Source organism: Zootoca vivipara, chromosome 7 (genome assembly GCF_963506605.1).
Source record: "Zootoca vivipara chromosome 7, rZooViv1.1, whole genome shotgun sequence".
In the NCBI taxonomy this organism is placed as follows: Eukaryota; Metazoa; Chordata; class Lepidosauria; order Squamata; family Lacertidae; genus Zootoca; species Zootoca vivipara.
Window position 1 is genome coordinate 18,552,421 of NC_083282.1, and position 20,609 is coordinate 18,573,029.

At 42.1% G+C, this 20,609-nt stretch overlaps 1 long non-coding RNA gene across 1 annotated transcript in view; it reads left to right on the forward strand.

Annotated features, from left to right (window-relative positions):
- Window positions 1-20,290, forward strand: part of LOC132592427 (uncharacterized) — a 134,211-nt gene extending 113,921 nt beyond the window's left edge. Inside the window, exon 4 of the long non-coding RNA XR_009557870.1 lies at window positions 20,153-20,290. This is a non-coding gene — a long non-coding RNA (uncharacterized LOC132592427). The remainder of the gene's footprint in view (window positions 1-20,152) is intronic.
- The last annotated feature ends 319 nt before the right edge of the window (window positions 20,291-20,609 follow it).

The following is a 20,609-nucleotide window of genomic DNA, read 5'->3' on the forward strand; positions in this document are numbered from 1 at the left end:
ATCTTTATCCCAGAATCCTAGGTGTGTACAGTAATATGTAGGTTCTGCACCCCAGAAAGGGGGATCGCGGACAAAAGTCCCCTGAATTTGCTGCAGTGAGAAGATAGAGTCACTGAGGAAGGGAGCCAGTGGAGGGTATCTCGTGCAACAACCCTCTAAAATTCTGAAGCCTAGCATTTGACATTTCCCCACCCTGTGGCTTTGGCCTTCATTGAGTCACAACAAGGATCCATCATTTGAAGAAGAAGAGGAAGAGGAAGAGGAAGAGGAAGAAGAAGAAGAAGAAGAAGAAGAAGAAGAAGAAGAAGAAGAAGAAGAAGAAGAAGAAGAAGAAGAAGAAGAAGAAGCTTTTATTTGTATGCTGCCCATCTGAATGGGTTCCTCCAGCCACTCTAGGTGGCTCCCAACAAAAAATAGTAAAAACACAATTCAACATCAAACACTAAAAACTTCCCTGAACAGGGCTGCCTTCAGATGTCCCTTAAAAATCACATAGCTGTTTATCTACAGGTAGGTAGTCATGTTGGTCTGACGTAGTCAAAACAAAATAAAAAAATTCCTTCCAGCAGCACTTTAGAGACCAACTTAGAGACCAACTAAGTTTGTCATTGGTATGAGCTTTCGTGTGGTCTCTAAGGTGCTGCTGGAAGGAATTATTTTATTTTGTTTCGATAGCTGTTTATCTGCTTGACATTTGCTGGGAAGGTGTTCCACAGAGCAGGCGTGACTACTGAGAAGGCCCTTTGCCTGGTTCCCTGTAACTTCATTTCTCGCAGTGAGGGAGGCCCTCGGAGCTGGCCCTCAGTGTCCGGGCTGAATAATGGCGGTGGAGACGCTCCTTCAGGTATACAGGGCAAACGCCGTTTAGGGCTTTAAAGGTCATGCACCAACACTGACCAATTGTGCTCAGAAACGTCTACACAAAACATTCACATAATTCACAGAATCCAGGAAAGAAAGAATGCTCTGTCTAATTTTCCATCTTCTGATGTAAAGAAAGTGGTGAAAGCCTCATAAGTACTGTAGTCATGTCTAGGGCTAAGTCTTGTCATCAGTGAGGGTGACTGTGCGGCAACTTAATATTAATTCCTAGACAACATTATTGTGGGGGTAAGCCAATGAAAAGTCTCATGAGCAGCTTGTCCAGGAAATATTTCCTCCCTTAGAATGACCAGGTTATAAAAAGCCAGGCTGTCAAAGCATTAGCTAGGGAAAAAGTAATGGGGTGCCTTGAATTACCTATCACTGCCCGTTCCTCCTTTAATGTAGCAAGTTTCCAAAATAAGGCTAATTGCTTTAATATATAATTATTTATTATTTTTAAGAATATAAGAGCACCAAGCACTCATTTCCATCAGGAAGGGCAGATTGATCTAGTTCCAGTCAATGGCAACTTTGCATTTATTCATTCATGAATCCGTTCCACCCTGTTTCTGAATTAATCTGTGAATTTTTGTTCTCAATACTCTTCAGCAACAACAAAAATATTTAAATTCATACTTAAATAATATTCTATCAAAAATTATGCATTTAACAACTTTTCAAACAAGATTTTTCCAATGGAGTCATCCCACGCATGTGTCTGTGAGTCATTGAGTAACCATCGTGAACATGCTTGTTCAAGGAAAGCCCAAATTAAAGATTATCTGCTGTTTGGCAGATAATGGATGAGTTAATTTTGATCTCTTCTAAGCCCTGAGGGCTTCTAGAAAGGTCCCTCCTATATAATATGATGTGCCTTGTTCTTTGAAAGTCTATTGCATTTGCAGAACCAGATTTACACCAACGGACGGACTAGGAGAAACTCAGTACAGTACGGAGCTATGACAAAAGTGCAGAAATAGAAAAGAGAATCAGATATACAGTAAATTCAGAAGGAGAAAGCATCTATTTGTGTCATTCTTGCCATGGGGGGATTTTTCTAACACTAACACACAGTGCTGGCTTTCCCCTAGCTATAAAGGTTTTCTTTCTTTTTTAAAAAGTCACCTCTGGGAAAGGGAAAAAAAGTGATTTTTGCAAATGAATAAAAGAAGCAGGTTTGAAAGAGCTCTGCTGTTTTACTTGGGGCAGGGTACTCTGTCCCGTTTAACTCTAGCTGTAAACATTTTAAAACTGTTAAAACATTTAAGCTCTATATTTTTATCCTTCATCGTAAGCGGGTGTTACCTTCACTTTTCCATAGACGAGAGAAGGGCCAGAGGTCAGTAGCATCTGCTTGGAATGCAGTAGCTTCCAATCCCCAGCATCTCCAGGCAGGATGGAGACAGACCCCTTGTCTGAAACCCTGGAAATTCACGGCTAGTCAGTGTGGACAATACTGGACTAGATAGGCCAGAAAGAGAAATTCAAACTGTGAGCCCCACCTGCAGTTTATAGAATCAGTGTATGAATTATGGGTCACGGTCCAGGAGCAGAGCATTTGCTCTGCATACAGAAGGTCCCAGGTTTGATTCTTGGCAACTCCAGGTGGGATAAAGAGAGACCACTCAAGAGCACTGCCAATCAAGGTAGACAGGGCTAAGCTAGATGAATAAATGGTCTGGCGTGGTATAAGGCAGTTTCCTAATGTTAAAGAAACGTGAAATGCTTCTACAAGCTGGCTAGGTGTCTTCTTCTTTGACAAACACTTGTAGCCGAGTAAGATTGTCTTCCATAAACATGGTTTTAAAAGTGAGTCCGTAAGTTACTGTGGAGGCCAATTCTGGATCCACATGTCCTTCCACAGTGGGGACATAGGTTTCCGAGCAGGAGTTGATTACGGTGAGGGTTTGCCAAGTGTGCCTTCCTCTTGGCGTGTTTCCCCCCTTTGTCCTGGATACAATGCCTCATCATTTGGTTTTTAGCTAGATACCAAAAAAAGGAAGGAAAGAAGGAAGGAAGAAAAGGAATACAGACAGACAGACAAGAACAAGGGCTGATTTTTCTCCCTCAGATATTGTTGTGCATTACCAGCTGACTAGACATGGTTTTTCTGTGCCAAACATTGTTGGGCCTTAGAGTCACCGGTACAAAGTGCATATTCTTCTCTCCTCCTGCTCCTCCCTGAGTATCAATATTTATAAATCGAGGGAAATCTCCCTCAACATAGAACCATTTTGATAGAAGGAAAGAAATCCTCCCTAAGAAAAATAAACAAGCATGTATTTTTTAACCAAGATTTTTATACCTCTTGCTTGCTAAAGCAAATGCTTCATTCCGGCAATTTGAAATTGGCAGCGGTTCCTGTCTTTGCACTGGGGCTCCTCTGTGTGTTTTGTGTCTTAGGCCAAGTGAGAGGAGTAGTTTCCTGCCTTGTACACATTTGACTGAATAATTCTTCCCCCAAAGAATCCTGGGAAGTGCAGTTTGTTGAGGGTATCCAACCAGAATTCTATCCCCTCCCATGACTTCATTCACTATCCCCTCCCATGACTTTACAGTCGTCAAGGTTAAATGCCCGTGATGTAGATGTGTCCCCAGCATAGCTGCCAAGTTATCCCTTTTTAAAAGGGATTTTCCATTATGCTGAATAGGCTTCCTCGTGAGAAAAGGGAAAACTTGGCAGCTATGGTCCCCAGCAGCATTGCTTCATTTGGATATAGCCTGGATGTGATTTAAATCAAAAGCCTGTTTTAAGAGAGTTTAATTTTCTTTGATCAAGGGTTGAATGGAGACTTGATCCAATTATGGATCAGCTTGTTGCCCGTCGTCATCCCCCATTCGCCATCTTGACCAGCATAACTCCAGGCAGTCTCATTTGACATACGTAATTTCCCAAAGGACGGCTCCTGACAAGCAATCTTTCCTGGAATGACAGTACGACTTTAGGCAATCAGCAAATCCCGAAATAGCAATATCTTTCCCTGACAGCTTTAATTCGGATGCTGATTTTAAAACTACACATAACATAAGATGGTTATAGATGGGAGTCGGTCTCAATTTCTTGCACGGTCCTCCTTATAGAGATGTAAGCTTTGCTGCTGCACAAAGGCACCAAGAAAGGGGACAGATTGCAGTAGAAACATAGCCACGTGTGCTTTTTGTACTAGTTATAAAGCCTGGAGCTGTGCACAGAGCATTGTTGCATCTAGCTTAGTACTGCCCACATTGATGCCAATCCATGATTTCAGGCAGGGTTCTCTCCCACCTTTATCTGGAGATGCCATTGGGACTGAACCCAGGACTTTCTGCATGCAAAACAGGTGCTCTGCCACCAAATTAAAGCCCTTTCCCTTCATGTACCTCAGTGTTTCCCAAATGTGGGTCTCCAGCTGTGTTTGGACTACAATTTCCCATCATGCCCAAAATACTGAAACTGCTTCCCTAGTTATCCTTAACCACCTTCTTTAGCATCCCCTTTCTTAAAAAGGTGGTCTTTGTTAGGCATTACTACACTTTTGGGTTAATTTTTACAATATACTAATAATAGTAAACATCCTTGCCGTTTTTCATTGCTGCTTAGGATGTATTAATATTGCTGTAAATAATAAAGAAAAGCACCATTGGCAAGTAATTAAAGGAGTATGTTGTTCAATCATTCTTCACTGTAAGTATTTCTTATGGCAGTGTTTCTCAACCTGTGTGCCTCCAGATGTTTTGGGACTACAACTCCCATCATCCCTAGCTAGCAAGACCAGTGGTCAGGAATGATGGGAGTTGTAGTCCCAAAACATCTGGAGGCACACTGGTTGAGAAACACTGTCTTATGGCACCCTTCAGTTACATTCCCTGGGCAGTTTACAAGAAAGGGAGGGAAAAATACAACCACTGAAATGTGAACACAAAAAAACAAAATGAGCCAAATGTCACAAATCCTTAATTGTGGTTTACTAAAACCAGCCTCCTTCATTTATCAAACTGTTCTACTTAAGTTAATCAGTTAAGATTAGTCATTAGTAACTAAACTGTGGCTAGTAAAAAACAAAAGCAAAATCTCTAATATCATACCCTCTAACATACCCTAATACCATACCCTCCAATGATGAAAATAGGGACATCTCATTCCATAATGATAATTTTTACTTTTTATACCCCACACATTTTATTGGGTTGCCCCAGCACTCTGGGCAGCTTCCAACATTTATTAAAAATATAATAAACCATTAAACATTTTTTAAAAAAACTTCCTTATACAGGATTGCCTTCAGACGGTTCATGGTTCTGATAACTCCATACCCTCCAACATTCCTCCAATGAAAATAGGGACATCCTAAGGAAAAGCAAGGCATTCCGGGATCAAATCAGAAACTGGGACGGCTTCTCTAAATCAGGGATATCCCTGGAAAATAGGGACACTTGGAGGGTCTGTAATATCTTAGCAGTGGTGCTGAAGAAGAGATGGAGGAAAAGAGAGCCCAAAAGCTCGCCTAGACTTGTTCTCATGATGATCAACCATTGTTTACAGTTGTAATATCCAAATGTTTATTGAGAGAGTATAGGGCAGGATTTAAGGAACAGACACGGGGAAAGCTGGAAAGCAACCTGTGGTATTAAAAATATGCTAAGTGGGGTAACTTTGTGGTTTTCCAACACAAGTACACAACAGGGAAGGTTGGAGATCAGAGGCTCTGGTTAGTAAGGCAGAGGTCTGAGGAATGCAATCTTTGTGTCTTGCCCATCACATAGAAGAGGGAAAATATGGAGGGTATTTGCATATATTTTTCAGGAGAAAAAGAGGAGAGGGGAACACTAAAAACAGGTGAATAAACAAGAAGGCCAAGCCGCAAAATAGTACTGAAATATAATCAAAGGAACGAAATACACAATCTGTTTCAAATGACCAGATGTGTATTTTTGAAGTATTTGTAACCAGTTATGGCACCCTTTGTTGAAACCACAATGTGTCAGGCGTTTTGTATATTTGTTTTAAGTTCCCTTCATACCTCAGCACCAGTTTGAGGAACAGACTCCTTTTTCAGTCATGTTTCTTTGAAGGAGAGTTTGGCTGATTTTGGATTATTTAGAAGATGTTGAGCAACTAGGGCCCATGACAACATCAGTGCAGAGTTGGTCTTGTGATTGCACCAGCACCAGCAGTCTAGTCCACATCCAGTTGTAGGGAGGAGAAAAAGCAGCCAGAACATTTTAGAAGTTCTTATTGGAAAGAATGATAATCTGGGGTGTACAAGATTGTGGTAAACTAAGAGGAATATACCACAAAGGAGGAGGAGGAGTTTAGATTAGAATTGCATGCTTTCCATCAGTTATGACCCAGTCTTGCCCAGAAGCAAAACATAAGGGTTTCTTTGAAACTGTCATCAGACAACAGAGAGATAGAAGTAAACACCATAAATATGTGAACCTTCAAAAGAGGAATTCAGTGATTTTTTTGGGGGGGGGGGATGAATATGTAAAGATATAGAAAAACAGATGAGGAAGGCTAGAAATAGCTATTCTAAGTAGCATGCCAGGTATCCTTATCTTTTAAGAAAACTTTCATTAAATGTAATGTTAGATTTTCTCCAATATTTATATTTTATTGCTTGATCTGGTTTGATTCTCTTCCTCCTGCAATCTATTGGCATACTTGAAACAAAGAAAATTTCACTCTTTGAGACTGTAGTCTCCCCTCTGCCAAATTCAAGTATGAAACATTTATTTATTTAAAAATGGAAGCTTTGGGGAATGAAAGCATTAGCACAGGACATAGTGAATTCATTTTTTTTTTTGAAACGGCATTTGCAAAATTACATGAACCACAACTCTCAGCTTGTGTGGCAATCCCTGTGTTCAAACATCAAGGATTTTATCATGATTTGCCTTCCTTCTCTATATGCTTTTTCACCACCCATCTCCAGAGACAGAAATGGTGGAGTGACAAGCCACCTAGATGTTTTTAATGTGAAATGAAATGTGCTGCTTTTTGTTGCTTGTGTGTATTAAATTTTTTATTTTAATGGCATGTCAACCTAAAATATATACTCGGAAATGACTTAATACTTTTGAACTTGGGAGAGCATCACTCTGCAGGTCACTTTATTTATTATTTAGCTACAGCTCCCTTCCACACTGTCTTGTCACAAGAAGCAGAGGAGGAGGAGGATGTTTATTTATTAGGAGGAGGCAACATCCTTTGTAACGATTGTTCTGAGCGTGCCCGGAAACAATTTGGAGTCATTTGAAGTTTCTGATATTTTTGTCTATGGGTTGATCTGTTGCAAATGCTGTGCTGTTTAGGCCTATAAGGATGCATATAGTATTTTCCTCATAACTACAAAATGCCATTACATTAAAGACCTATCGAAGCTGATACATTCACCCAGAGATACATTTCACTCTGCCGAGGTGCAGAGTTGGTTTCACAAGTCCTATCCGGATCAAGATGTATAAAAGTGTGTCAAATAAATGCTGGAAATGTATGCAGATAGGTAGGGCTTTCTTCCCTAAAAAGATAGGAAATGCAGCAGTCTATAAATTTTAGGATTTGGTTGCTCAGCATACAAGAAATATAAAATTCAAGGCATGATTACAAGGAAAGGGTATTGGGGAAATTGAACTGATGGCAGAGCTACACCATACACTTAAAGGACACTGAATACTCATTTATACCGTAGTACATGACTTCTGCCAAAGAATTCTGGGAATGGTAGTTTCCCCTCCTCTCACAGACCCATAATTCCCAGGTATCCAAACTACCATTCCCATAATTCTTTTGGGGAAGTGTTGTTGTTTAGTCATTTAGTCGTGTCCGACTCTTCGTGACCCCATGGACCATAGCACGCCAGGCACTCCTGTCTTCCACTGCCTCCTGCAGTTTGGTCAAACTCATGTTCGTAGCTTCGAGAACACTGTCCAACCATCTTGTCCTCTGTCGTCCCCTTCTCCTAGTGCCCTCCATCTTTCCCAACATCAAGGTCTTTTCCAAGGATTCTTCTCTTCTCATGAGGTGGCCAAAGTATTGGAGCCTCAGCTTCACGATTTGTCCTTCCAGGGAGCACTCAGGGCTGATTTCCTTAAGAATGGATAGGTTTGATCTTCTTGCAGTCCATGGGACTCTCAAGAGTCTCCTCCAGCACCATAATTCAAAAGCATCAATTCTTCGGCGATCAGCCTTCTTTATGGTCCAGCTCTCACTTCCATACATCACTACTGGGAAAACCATAGCTTTAACTATACGGACCTTTGTAGGCAAGGTGATGTCTCTGCTTTTTAAGATGCTGTCTAGGTTTGTCATTGCTTTTCTTTCAAAAAGCAGGCGTCTTTTAATTTCGTGACTGCTGTCAACATCTGCAGTGATCAAGGAGCCCAAGAAAGTAAAATCTCTCACTGCCTCCATTTCTTCCCCCTCTATTTGCCAGGAGGTGATGGGACCAGTGGCCATGATCTTGGTTTTTTTGATGTTGAGCTTCAGACCATATTTTGCTCTCTCCTCTTTCACCCTCATTAAAAGGTTCTTTAATTCCTCCTCACTTTCTGCCATCAAGGTTGTGTCATCTGCATATCTGAGGTTGTTGATATTTCTTCCGGCAATCTTAATTCCTGCTTGGGATTCATCTAGTCCAGCCTTTCGCATGGTGAATTCTGCATATAAGTTAAATAATGTTTGGGGAAGTAATGTGCTTCAAATTTGCATCGAGTGTCCTTTAAATATATGGTGTGGATCTGCCCCTCAGCCTGAGCTTCAGAATCAAGTTAAGACCCCTGCGTTAATACCAGGGCTATCTTTTCACACACTCTTTTTCTCCTACTGAGGTCATCTAGCACTCAGACAAAATTTAGAGGTTGCCGTGCCTCCCACCTTAGCTTCTTGTTGCATAGATGTCTTGTCCTGGAAGGTTTCGTTTTTACTTTTGCAGACAATAATAATGAATAATGCAGATGAACAACTAGTGTGCCGGAGCTGCATATGACAGGAGAATGGGGTATCATTTCATCTAGCTGCTTTGAGTGGCGCTGTGTATGCATTGCACCAGTTTTTATTATTGTTATTTGCTGTCGTGTTCTGCCACCATCAACGTTTCCAGATTAAAACATCGCAACGTTCATCTGCTCCCCGTCTTTGGCTTGAAAGTGACAGTAATTATTATTACATGATAGCTAATCAACAAACATCGTTGTCAGACGCTACTTAATGATTGTAGATCTCTTGCGAGCATTAATGGGGAGGTGTATAAAGAGAATATGAACCTACGGCACAAGAGAACATGAACAGACAATTTGATTCTCAACTGCAATACAGCTCTTTTCTTTCTCTCCTAATTTTTTTTTTCAGTTCAGGTTTGGAATTCAATAGCATATATTTACGAAAGCATGATCAGCATTGTAAGTTTATCATTGTGCTTGTCCTAAACAGGATAAAGGCACCCCTTACAGGGGATGCTAAAGTGGAAATCATTCCCCATAGTCCTTGACTTGTCATTCTATGAGAGAGAGAGAGAGAGAGAGAGAGAGAGAGAGAGAGAGAGAGAGAGAGAGAGAGAATGGATAGGTACTGTTCTTTACAAGACTGGTCACAATGTTTGGGTCATACTTAATCAAGCAAATAGAATCTATTTCAGGTAATGCCTTTATATTTTAATCGTTATTGCCACCTTGTGGCAAAATCAAATTCTGCCTCATGGGTAATTTAGTGCATTGGCCACACAGTCTTACAAACCCACATCCTCCAACATTTCTCTGATGAAAATAGGGATGTCCTATTCCATCACCATCACCATTTTATTATTTATAAAATTATTATTATTTATGAATTATATTATTTATAAAAAGCCCATCTGACTCGGTTGCTCCAAGCACTCTGGGTGGCTTCCAACGTACATAAAACATCAAACATTTTTTAAAACATCCCTATACACAGGGCTGCCTTCAGATATCTTCTAAAGGTTGTATAGTTACTTATTTCCTTGGCTTGGGGGGGGGGGGTCACATAACTCCATACCCTCCAACAGTTCTCTAATGAAAATAGGGATGTCCTAAGGGAAAGTGGGACATTCCAGGATCGAATCAGAAACAAGGACGGCTTCTGTAAATCCAGGACTGTCCCTGGAAAATAAAGACACTTGGGGGGCGGGGGGGTCTGCAAACCATAAATGTGATTGCTGCATCATTCAAGACTTAAGGGATTAGTCACTGTGACTCCCAAAGCATTTGAATGATTTCTCAGAAGATTGACTGAGGCTGTTTTATGCTAACACATGACCTCAATGAGCCACTGGTCAAGATGATAAAGGGGGGGGGGGTCAAAACAAATCACCTGGGTCAGGAATTATGGTCAGGTGATCAGACTTCTATGTAGTGTGATCAGAAAAAAATCTGCAGCTACAAAATGGTAGCTAATTGTTGGCAACTGTCACAAGATTGGCAGCATTTTATCGAGCTGGGAGGGGTGGGTTCAAACTGCTTACCTTCTGGGAATCCTCTCCACATTTACCTACACAAAATATTTGAGGAGTCTGGAGTCTGTGCTAAAGTCCATAGCCAGTTTGGTGGTCAAGTCTATTGGATCATCATCACCACCCACAAGAACTAAGAGTGTGGTCCTACCGTGTTTCTCATATTATAAGACATGTCTTATATTTATTTTTTCCTCGAAAAAACACACTATGGCTTATTTTCAAGGGATGTCTTATTTTTTTCCTCCTCCTCCTGCTGCGGTCGGCATTGCTGCTGCGCCTATCACTATGTCTTATTTTCGGGGTATGGCTTATATTCCTTGAATGCTTAAAAATCCTGCTATGGCTTATTTTATGGGTATGTCTTAAAATATGAGAAACAGGGTATCTATGTTGAGTCAGAAGAGAAGTAAATCTAAATTCAGTGGAACCAACTCCCGCTAACAGGATTACAGCCTAAGAGCAAATGCACCCTCTTCTCCGGGCTGCGGGGGCATCAGTAAATGAAGAGCAAGCTGTCTTGTAGGGGAAGCTTCCTTGCATTACTGATCTTCTCATTGAGGAACCAACGATAGGCTTCCAAGGAATCTCAGGGAGTTTTAGGCACTGTGCTGTATGAATCCCTCTTCTACTGCAAAAGCCTAACTTGCCCCAAATATGAGTCTTCCTTTTGACCTTATGGACTGACTTTAGTCTGGTTCCGTGTAGCAGCTTTCTTGAATGCAGCAGGATTGATGCAGCTGTTGAGAACTCATAAAAATAACACAGATCTGGATTTTTTTTTAACCTAGAGAGAGAATCATCACAAAGACATTGTCTTTGTAACAGATTCCATCATGCACAGAAAAAGCTGTAGGGAACTCTGAGATGGATGGGGAAAGAGCCACTCACCTACCTGGCTGATCAATGTGAAATGCTGTTAAAAAAAAAAACATGAAAACTATTAAAGCAGAAGAAACTTGCATACATCACACATGTGCTGCAATCACTGGCAAGGAAAAGCGAAACAGATAAAACAATCTCAAAACAAAGAGAAACTGTAAGAATACAGAAGGGATCTTCTTGCTTCAAGAAACGTTATACTGACCATACCGTTTAGAATAAGCATATCATCTTCTGTATCTTCTGCTTTGGAATAGATATTCAAAAGTTCCATCTTAAATGGGCTTGGTTTGCTCGCTGGTCTTTTACTTGTGTACTGTATCACCTTTCCCTTGCGCCCAAGAATCCAGATTGCAGAGTTAACCAATAAGGATTAGTTCTATTTACGCACGGATGTAAGCAAACATCTGCCCAATTCTATCTGCTTATTTTAATTTTCTTCTCCCCTGCCCCGCAACAAAGATGACCATCTGCTCTGTCATCAGCACTGATCTCGCTCTAGAAGCGAAATCAAAAGATCACCTGCCTAGCCATACATTGTTCTCCCTTAAGCGCAAGCAAAGCTTCAGTGGCATTCATCTATAGCTGTGAGTGCTGACTGAAAGACAAAAATGTTTCGATGGTCACAGAGCAGCCAGAGGTGCAGCTGGAGGTCGGGGTGGGGGGGAGGACAAATAAAATGTTTTACATGTATTCTAAATTAGAGGGGGGGGGAAATGCTCTGTCAAACGTTCATTTCACTCCATGAACAATAACATGCTCATGTGAAAATGAATAGTGATACAAATAAGAATACACTTCTTTTATGTAAAGTAAATGTGACAATTTCAGCATGTACATAAACAGCTGGTCATATACAAAATAAAAAAATTCCTTCCAGCAGCACCTTAGAGACCAACTAAGTTTGTCATCATGAGCTGGTCATATGTTAATATTGGTTCTGGACTCTACCATTTCAGACTAAGAGGTGGGGATGGCATGGTAGAATTCTCTCTCTGAAAACATACATAGAAAACCAGATATCAGGAATAAGGGGTCTGAGCTAGTTTTCTTCCTGAAGAGTTTTTTCCCCTCTCACAAAGGAACATTGAAAGACATGATCCCCTCAAAGTAATCTGAGGTGCTAGAGTCCTAGAAGAGTTTTGCTATGCAATAATACTGGTGATCAGTGCTATTTTTCTAGAAAACGTGGTGATGGAACTCATTCTCTTATAATGGCAATGGCGCCCACCTGAGAGGTGCCGGAACTGAGTTCCTGTGAGTCCCAACTGAAAAAAGCCCTGCTTTCATAGATCAGGACCAGGACCAAAACCTTTAACTATGCTGGTGAGCTTAAGAATGTAGTTTTCAGTGGGCTGGTTCACACATGCACATTCATTGAGTGAGGTGTCACACAATGTCCAGATATGTGGCTTTGCTACCGCAAGTTAATCCCAACAGGAAGCATTTATTTTTAGCACCTACTGTCATCTCCTCTACAATGTGAGATGAGAGATCTCTCCTCGGCTTGATCAATTAACACCGAATAACTCTTAGCCGTATGTGTGAACTGCCTCCATTTAAAAATTATTCTCTCTGTGTATGCATTTCTGTGCGGCAAAAAAAAACCATAATTGCCGGTAAGCTGTAGATCTCTACATAAGCACCAACATGTTTAACATTGTTGTTGTTGTTGTTGTTGTTGTTGTTGTTGTTGTTGTTGTTGTATTATCATTATTTACAAAGCACTGTTCAATGATTGCACAGCCCTCTTTCTGCAGATGGAGAGTGGGCAAGTGGCTGTTAATCTCAGTTCCTGCTATCTCACATCTCCCTCTGCTGAAGCCAGGTGGAATAGCTGCTGACAGGTGAGTTATTAGCACAATGCAGCAGCAAAACCCTCCTGTGCAGTTTCATGTTTTCTAATACGCTGGCATAGTCACTGCCACACGTTTTTCCAGGCTGGATTTTATTTTATTTATATATTTTCAATTTTCTCTTCTACCATTTCTCCAGTACAAGGGCACCTTACAACAATCTAAAAATCAGAGTACCACAGAGAACAATCAAAATGCATTAAAATTCAGGTTCTCACAAGAGTTTAGAACAGTGGTTCTCAAACTTTTTTCTCTAGGTCACACTTTCAGGATAAAAATGTGCTCACACTGCACCGTTGTTGTTTTTTAATTGATAAGAAATGTATTGGAAAACAAAAAGAAGCAACTCCTAGTTGTGCTTGATTCATAACACAGAACACGACTACTTTATAATATGATCGTGAGACATCCAGAAAATGTAAAACAATGCAGCTACTGTACATAACAACATGAATCATTCCCCCAAAATAAAATTGATTGCCCTTGAATCTTCCTGCCACGCTTGCCTTCCCTGCTTCTGATTTGATCCTGGAATGTCCCTATTTCCCCCACTAGTTCCGCTGCTAAACTTGGAGAGGAGGCTGAGCTGGCGCTTGTCCTAAGCAGTGGCAGCGGCAGCAGTGGCAGCTGTAAGGGAGTATTCTGTTGCTTCTCCATGGCCGCTGCTGCCAGCATCCTCCATTGGGCAGCTCATAGCAGCTGCTGGAGAGTGGGCAAGGAGGAAGAGAGGTTGCTGCTGTTGTGGCCCAGCCTCGCACAATGTGCCAACTCTGAGGCAGGGGCACCCTGGGTAGGGAGAAAGGAGCAGAGTGGAATGAAAGGAGTTTTGATTTTTTTTAATTTTAAAAAATGGGATTAAGGGGTTTTATCTGGATGGTTGTGTGTGTGTGTGTGTGTGTGTGTGTGTGTGTGTGTGTTGTGTTCCATTAGTGTAGTGCTGGTGGCCCATCCCTTCTTCTGAAAAGAAATACTCTGGGGAGGTACAAAAATTGGGGGCCAAGGAGGGTCAGTTGTAGAGGAGTGAGAAATGTCCCTCTTTTCATCTGAGGGATGTTAGAGGGTATCCTAGTGTATTATTTGCCAATTCTCTTAAGGAGCTGGTATTTAATATTTCATTTGTCGCAAGGAGATTTGTGTCCTGCTACATTTTCCTTTGGAACAGAAACGCAAGGAACTATTCATTATGTCAAGTAATCCATTCCCTGTTCAAGCCGGTGACTGAACTCCCATTGACTTGAATCCATCTCGGTTGCAAGCACCCTCACTTTTGTCTTCCTAAAGAGCTTGGCTCCATGTGCCTATATTTAGTTTATGTCACACCGTCAGAGATCTTCTGTCTGGAAGAGACTGCCTGGGCTATCCAGACTGTACTGTTATTACAAGCTTATCATTTCTTCTAATCTCTTAAGTGTCTTATTTTGTCATCCTGAGAACATTGTGGTTGGCACCTCTGTAACCTTCCTCCTTTGACAAACTAGTCTAGTGGGTAATATGCCTTAAAAACAGGATTGTTTCCACTTTTGGTGTTCAAGTTAAATTTGCAGTGGTTATATTGCACTTCATTAATCTTAAACCCCCTTATCGCTTCCCTGTTACTCTTCGTATTTGAGCAAATGTGTATATTGTGCAAAAACATTTATCACAGCCATCCAGGAGGCAGGAGACTGGATGTAAGGGTGGGTTAAATTAAGTGTTCTTTCTCAGGAAGAATGGGCCGTTGTTTTGGTTCTGTCTTCTTGCTTTTGGAGCTGGATCCGGCACCTCTCAGGTGGGCGCCATTGCTATTCTGTGAGAATGAAGGAGGTGTTCATGGTGAGTTCCAGCACCTCTTTTTCTATAAAAATGGCACTGAATATAATCTTGTTCTGTAGAGGCAAACAAACCAGTTGCTACCTCACCATTTGTTACATGGCACAACTCCAAAGAGGGACACATCCCCATGACTCTTAGCACCCATTGCACCAGCATTGACACCTAAAGGCTGTGGGAGAGGACAAGCTTGCATCACCCTGTGCTTCATCACTGGAGCTGGGAAGAAGTGGGAGCAACAAACAGTGCAGCTACCTGGACGAGAAGCCCTGCTTCCTAAATCCGTAGGGGCTGGTCCATTAGAATAAATGGAGCCCTGTCCCACCAACCAACCCTCCACCTGCAATCGCCTTCTTGCTGACATCCAGTCCAGGGGGTGGCCCTGCCTATTGGCGTCCCCTTCCTTAGTCTTAGTGTTACCCCCTTGTAGAACTCAGTAGGGAGGAGGATATGGGTGAGAGCGAGCTTTAGATAGATGGCTCTGGCCCCTCATTGTGTTGTCTGCTTTCCACCCCACCAGACCCAAATGGGCACCAGCCAGCATTGCTGCCCATGAATGAAAATGCCAAGTGTTGCACACATCTGATGGAACTGCTACCAGCAGCTCACTGCTGTAAAGAGTAACCCTAGAGGGTGCCTTACCTCTATGGTAAATTCTAACCTTGCGGTTGGAAGAAGGAGAATCCCCGCCTTTATTGAAGGAGGGGTTAACCCCTTCATTGGGAATGGCATGAAGGACGTGCCGTACAATTATCACACAGCAGGGTGGCACTGCTGGCTATGCTCCTACATGTGAACACTCATGCATTGGTGTGGAGTACACATCTCAACTGCACCAGACTAGTCATGAGCAGCTGCTTGTGTGCAGCCAGCCGTCCTGGTCAACTGGCTTCATCCCAGCATTGGCCATGCTCTTGGCCCTACCCCTGGGCACCGATGCGGAAGTCTGGACAGCCTGCTACTAAGAACAGCCTCAAGGAGACCTATAATATTCCTTGGGCAATATGTGTGGGCTAAATTCACAGCAAAGTACTGTTTGCCGTTAACTTGTGCAACGTGAGGAGATGGAGGCTGGCCCTCTTGAGCAGCTTCTTCTTGTGAAAATATTTTATTTTTATTTTTACAGGCCTGAGGAAGGGACCAGACACCAGAATCATTCTAGTGTGCATGTGAACACACTAACAAAATGTTCAAAAGGCATCCCTGACAACTCCCCCAGTGGCAAAATAGGGCCAGAGAGGGTTGTTGTTGTTGTTTTTACAAGAGACAAGTAGAAAAGAGAAAGGTAAATAGGAATAGCTGTGTATTTATTTTACAATTGTATTTTTATTGGTGCAGGTATCTGGAGAGCACCTAGATTTTTAAGTGCCAGATTCTTCTTTTTTTCATAGCTGAATTTTGGTAGTGCGTATTGCAGCATGATAAGGTTTGCCATGTATGGAATGGAATGGAAATAGATAGCTTGGGCTCCTCAGCCTCATTGAAATGCTCAGCAAACTGTCGGCGAGGAAGTGGTTTGCACCACAGTTTATAACAACTTCAAAAGATTTGTGGTTGTGCTCTGATTGCATCCCATTATACTTAATATAACCTTCAGAATTACTTTTTACCATTACTCTGGACAATTTTAGGTGCAGAGAAAAGTGGCTCATTCAGATACAGTATGCTAATATTATATATCTCCGCATTTGAGATATTCAAACAAGCCATTCCACATATAAAGTGAAAATTGCAGCAAGTATTTATTAAATATCAAGGCTTAGTTTATGGGATGCTCAAGTTGGGACAATTTCGCTGAAGAAGATGTGCAAGGAAATAGAAGGATGCCTTAATAAAGGGATGTAGAAATGGCGGTAGAGTTAGTCAAGCTACAGTCATAGGGCATTTTATCTGATAATACCTTTGACCTGTGGAGAAAAGGGAAATGAGGGATTATGTGATAGCCAACACCCTTCTTAGACTTCATCTATGCTTAAAAACAGAGGCCTTCACTGGGGACGTACTGTTACATGCCACCTCAATCTCCGCATGGTGTCTGCATTTAGGGTTAGGTTTCCTTGGAGAGACTGTGGTGTCTTCAGGATATATGGTTTTATTTCCACATGTATACAACTTGAGCGTAAGATGGAAGGGCTCACAGATCTTGCTTCTCTATGGAGGGGAGCCCTGGCCTCTAGGGCAGAGCAAGCATGTCCCCGTGTCTCCAGCTTCCATGCTGCTTCCAATTTCGCTCACATGCAGCTCTGGCTGTTGTCCTATCTACTAGATGGAGAAGCAGCAGTAGCTGCCACCACATAGCGTTTTACTTGCTTGGACACTCAGCATGGGGTGGCAGGAAAAGAGGGGGGCAGCAGATGCTGTGGCATGCTTGCTGGCCTGCCCTGACAGTGCAGGGCCCATAGAGGCAGGGATGGACTTTGGGAAGATGGTGCCCTGAGAGAGGACAAAGTTTGGCATCCCTCCCAACTTTGAGTAGGTACCCTTATAAATATAGGTTTTTAAATTATTGTTATGTTGTACCCTCTCAGCTCCTGTGTAGGGAAACCTCCCACAACTCTCTGAATCCTGCACTGCATAGAATGGGTGGGGGCACCTGATTGGAGGTCCAATTCCTCACATTTTGAGAGTTCTGGGGGTGTCTTGCCCGAGGGTCTCTAAACACCTGGAGCTGGTATTGCAATGGAAAGAGAATTCAGTGGAAATGAGTTCTTCCCAGTCCTCTCATGAGCATAAGCGGAGTATGTAACATTCTTATTTCAGTTCTGGGCTTACTTGTTTTTCAATGCTTATGAAGGGTGAAATTTCCTAACGTACTCAAAATTCCCTGCTGACATGTACCAACAGGAGATACAATCATGCTATTATCTAGCTCAGGCATCCCCAAACTTCAGCCCTCCAGATGTTTTGGACTACAATTCCCATCATCCCTGACCACTGGTCCTGTTAGCTAGGGATCATGGGAGTTGTAGGCCAAAACATCTAGAGGGCCGCAGTTTGGGGATGCATGATCTAGCTGCTGGCCATACTAAAAATGGAATGTTGTTCCCATTAGCTCAATAGTGGAGCACCTGTTCTGCATTCCAAAAGGTCCAGATTCAATCCTTGGTGTCTCCAGGTAGGTCTGAGAGGAACCCTTACCTAAAACTCTCCTATGGCAGGTGGACCAATAGTTTGTGTTATGTACTAAGCTTGGATCCAATCTAGTAAATGGCAGCTGCCACCTCTGTACCTCCTTACTTTCCAGTGTTTTTTTCCTCTGGAGCTGTATTATTTATTATTATATTGTTCATTATTGTATTATTAGGTAAGCTTCTATCTATCACTCCTAGAGAGCTCGTAAAGTAGTAGTAAGGGGAGAGGGGGAGCTTTTTCTTCCACCTCTCTATCCTGCAAGTATATTTTGTACATAACCACATGATTTCCATTTGTGAAGGAAAAATAATTCTTCCAATCTTGGTAAAGCGACCAGAAACGCAATACCTCAAACAAAAATGGCTTTGGCAGTCTCGTATTCTGCATCCAAATCTCCTGTTCCTGTTCTCTTGAAGAGAAAACGGGTGAAAATAATTCTCAGAAACTTAGATATAGGTGACACCTGTAAAATTAAATAAGAAGATTAATGGCTCTATTTCTTCAGGCTGTTGGGAAACCAGCCAGGGAAGCAGAACATTCATCCCTATGTGGTGCCATTGTCCTCATACTACCTGAATATTGACTGAAGCCCAACAGGGTAATTTTAAACAGCACGCATCTAGTGCCTCCATTTGCTTCAGAAGTTTCTCTAGTAGTTAGGAGTGCTTCTTGAAAATTCCAGTAATTGGTTTTGACAAAGACTTATGGCTTATATAATCCTCCTGCAAATAATATTATTGCTGGAGCATAGAAATACAATTCTCCTCTCGTTGAAGCTAAGCAATTACAAAGAATGTGATAAATTCTTAGAGTGGGAAAGTTGTCCTTTCAAAAGAGGAAGAAAAAGAAGTAGCAGTGGTGAAATATCTGCAGTGTGGGGTCAGCCTGTGTGAATGCTCCATTTGGGAAATGCAGCACCTATTAATTATAATTTTGCCAGCATCAATGAATGGGTGAATGAGTGAGTGAATGAATGCAGAGTGCAGTTAGTTCCAGAGCATAGCAGCAGCTTTGCTAGAAAATGTTGTAAAACTGAAACCATGCATAGCTGTCACGTTTTCCCTTTTCTCAAGAGGAATCCTATTCGGCATTGGGGAATTCCCCTTTAAAAAAGGGAGAACCTGACAGCTATGAAACCATGTTTCAGGCCAAACTAGACTTGGCATAGGATAGCCATGAGTGGATCACTTCACACCGTCTACTTTTGCTAAAAATAGCTCCTGGATCAAGGTCATGAGGTAGAGGGAAGTCTTCGCTGCTTCCACATGCTCTGATCCATATATATACTTTGTTGTTGTTTAGTCGTTTAGTCATGTCCGACTCTTCGTGACCCCATGGACCATAGCACGCCAGGCACTCCTGTCTTCCACTGCCTCCCGCAGTTTGGTCAAACTCATGTTTGTAGCTTCAAGAACACTGTCCAACCATCTCGTCCTCTGTCGTCCCCTTCTCCTTGTGCCCTCCATCTTTCCCAAAATCAGGGTCTTTTCCAGGGAGTCTTCTCTTCTCATGAGGTGGCCAAAGTATTGGAGCCTCAGCTTCAGGACCTGTCCTTCCAGTGAGCACTCGGGGCTGATTTCCTTCAGAATGGATCCCCTTCATGGATCACTGCCTTGTCGTGGTGAAGGGGCTTAAATAACTTAGAGAAGTTATGTTTTGACCAAATGTGATCCACCTGGAGAAGGAACCGGCAAGCCACTCCAGTATCCCTGCCAATAAAACTCAATGGACCAAGACAACAGGCATATATATACTAGATTTAAAATAAAATGAAATAAATATTGGCCCAAATTATTTGGTCCTGCTAAATTTGCATGGTGGTTTCCTCCAGCCTCCTATGACACTCTGTGTGCAGCTGAAATTCCCTTTCTCTCTAACAAAGAGCTCGCTGTTCCCTTTGCAATTGTAGCTATTTGCAAATCTTACCTGGGGATCTCTGCAGCTTCCTGCCTCCATCAAGTGATCCAGAAGGGAATTGCCTCTAGTCTACTATTTGAGTTCTATCTTATCATGTATCATGTATTGGCCTTTTCATGTCAGCTATTTGTCAACAATAGTATTTATTTATTCTCTCTTATCAGCTACCTAATTGCGCTGCCATGCTGTCTGTCTGTCACTCTGTTGTCACTGTCACCAGGGTGCCTTGTTTTGTCATTTCAGCTGTCGGAGAAGGGAACTCAAGGATCACTTGCAGATAGGTGGGAAGGGAAGCTGTGCCTTGAATTCAGCAAGATTAAAACTCTGTGGCTGAGCTAGACAGAAGGGGAAGATGTCTGGAAGATTTTGGAGATGACACGTATGGGACTCCTGCAGAGGTGGAAGTTTTTTTTTTTTTAATGTTTAATAAAAGTTTAAGAAAAAAAGTTCAAGAAAAGACTCAAGAGTAAACCCTACACAAATTCAGAGTGGGGTCCATAAAATGATTAGATGGCACCTTGTATGTCTCCTTCTGGTAACTCCTGCAGCCAAGCTGGTGCCAGATGTATTGCTCTGGTTTCCTTTGGACCACATCAGTGAGTCTAAGAGGAGGATCTTGTCATCTGTGCAGCCCTGGACCTCTATACACATTGTCCAGGTATGCGCCCCAGGAAAGTCACTTCAGTGCTGCTTACGTTGT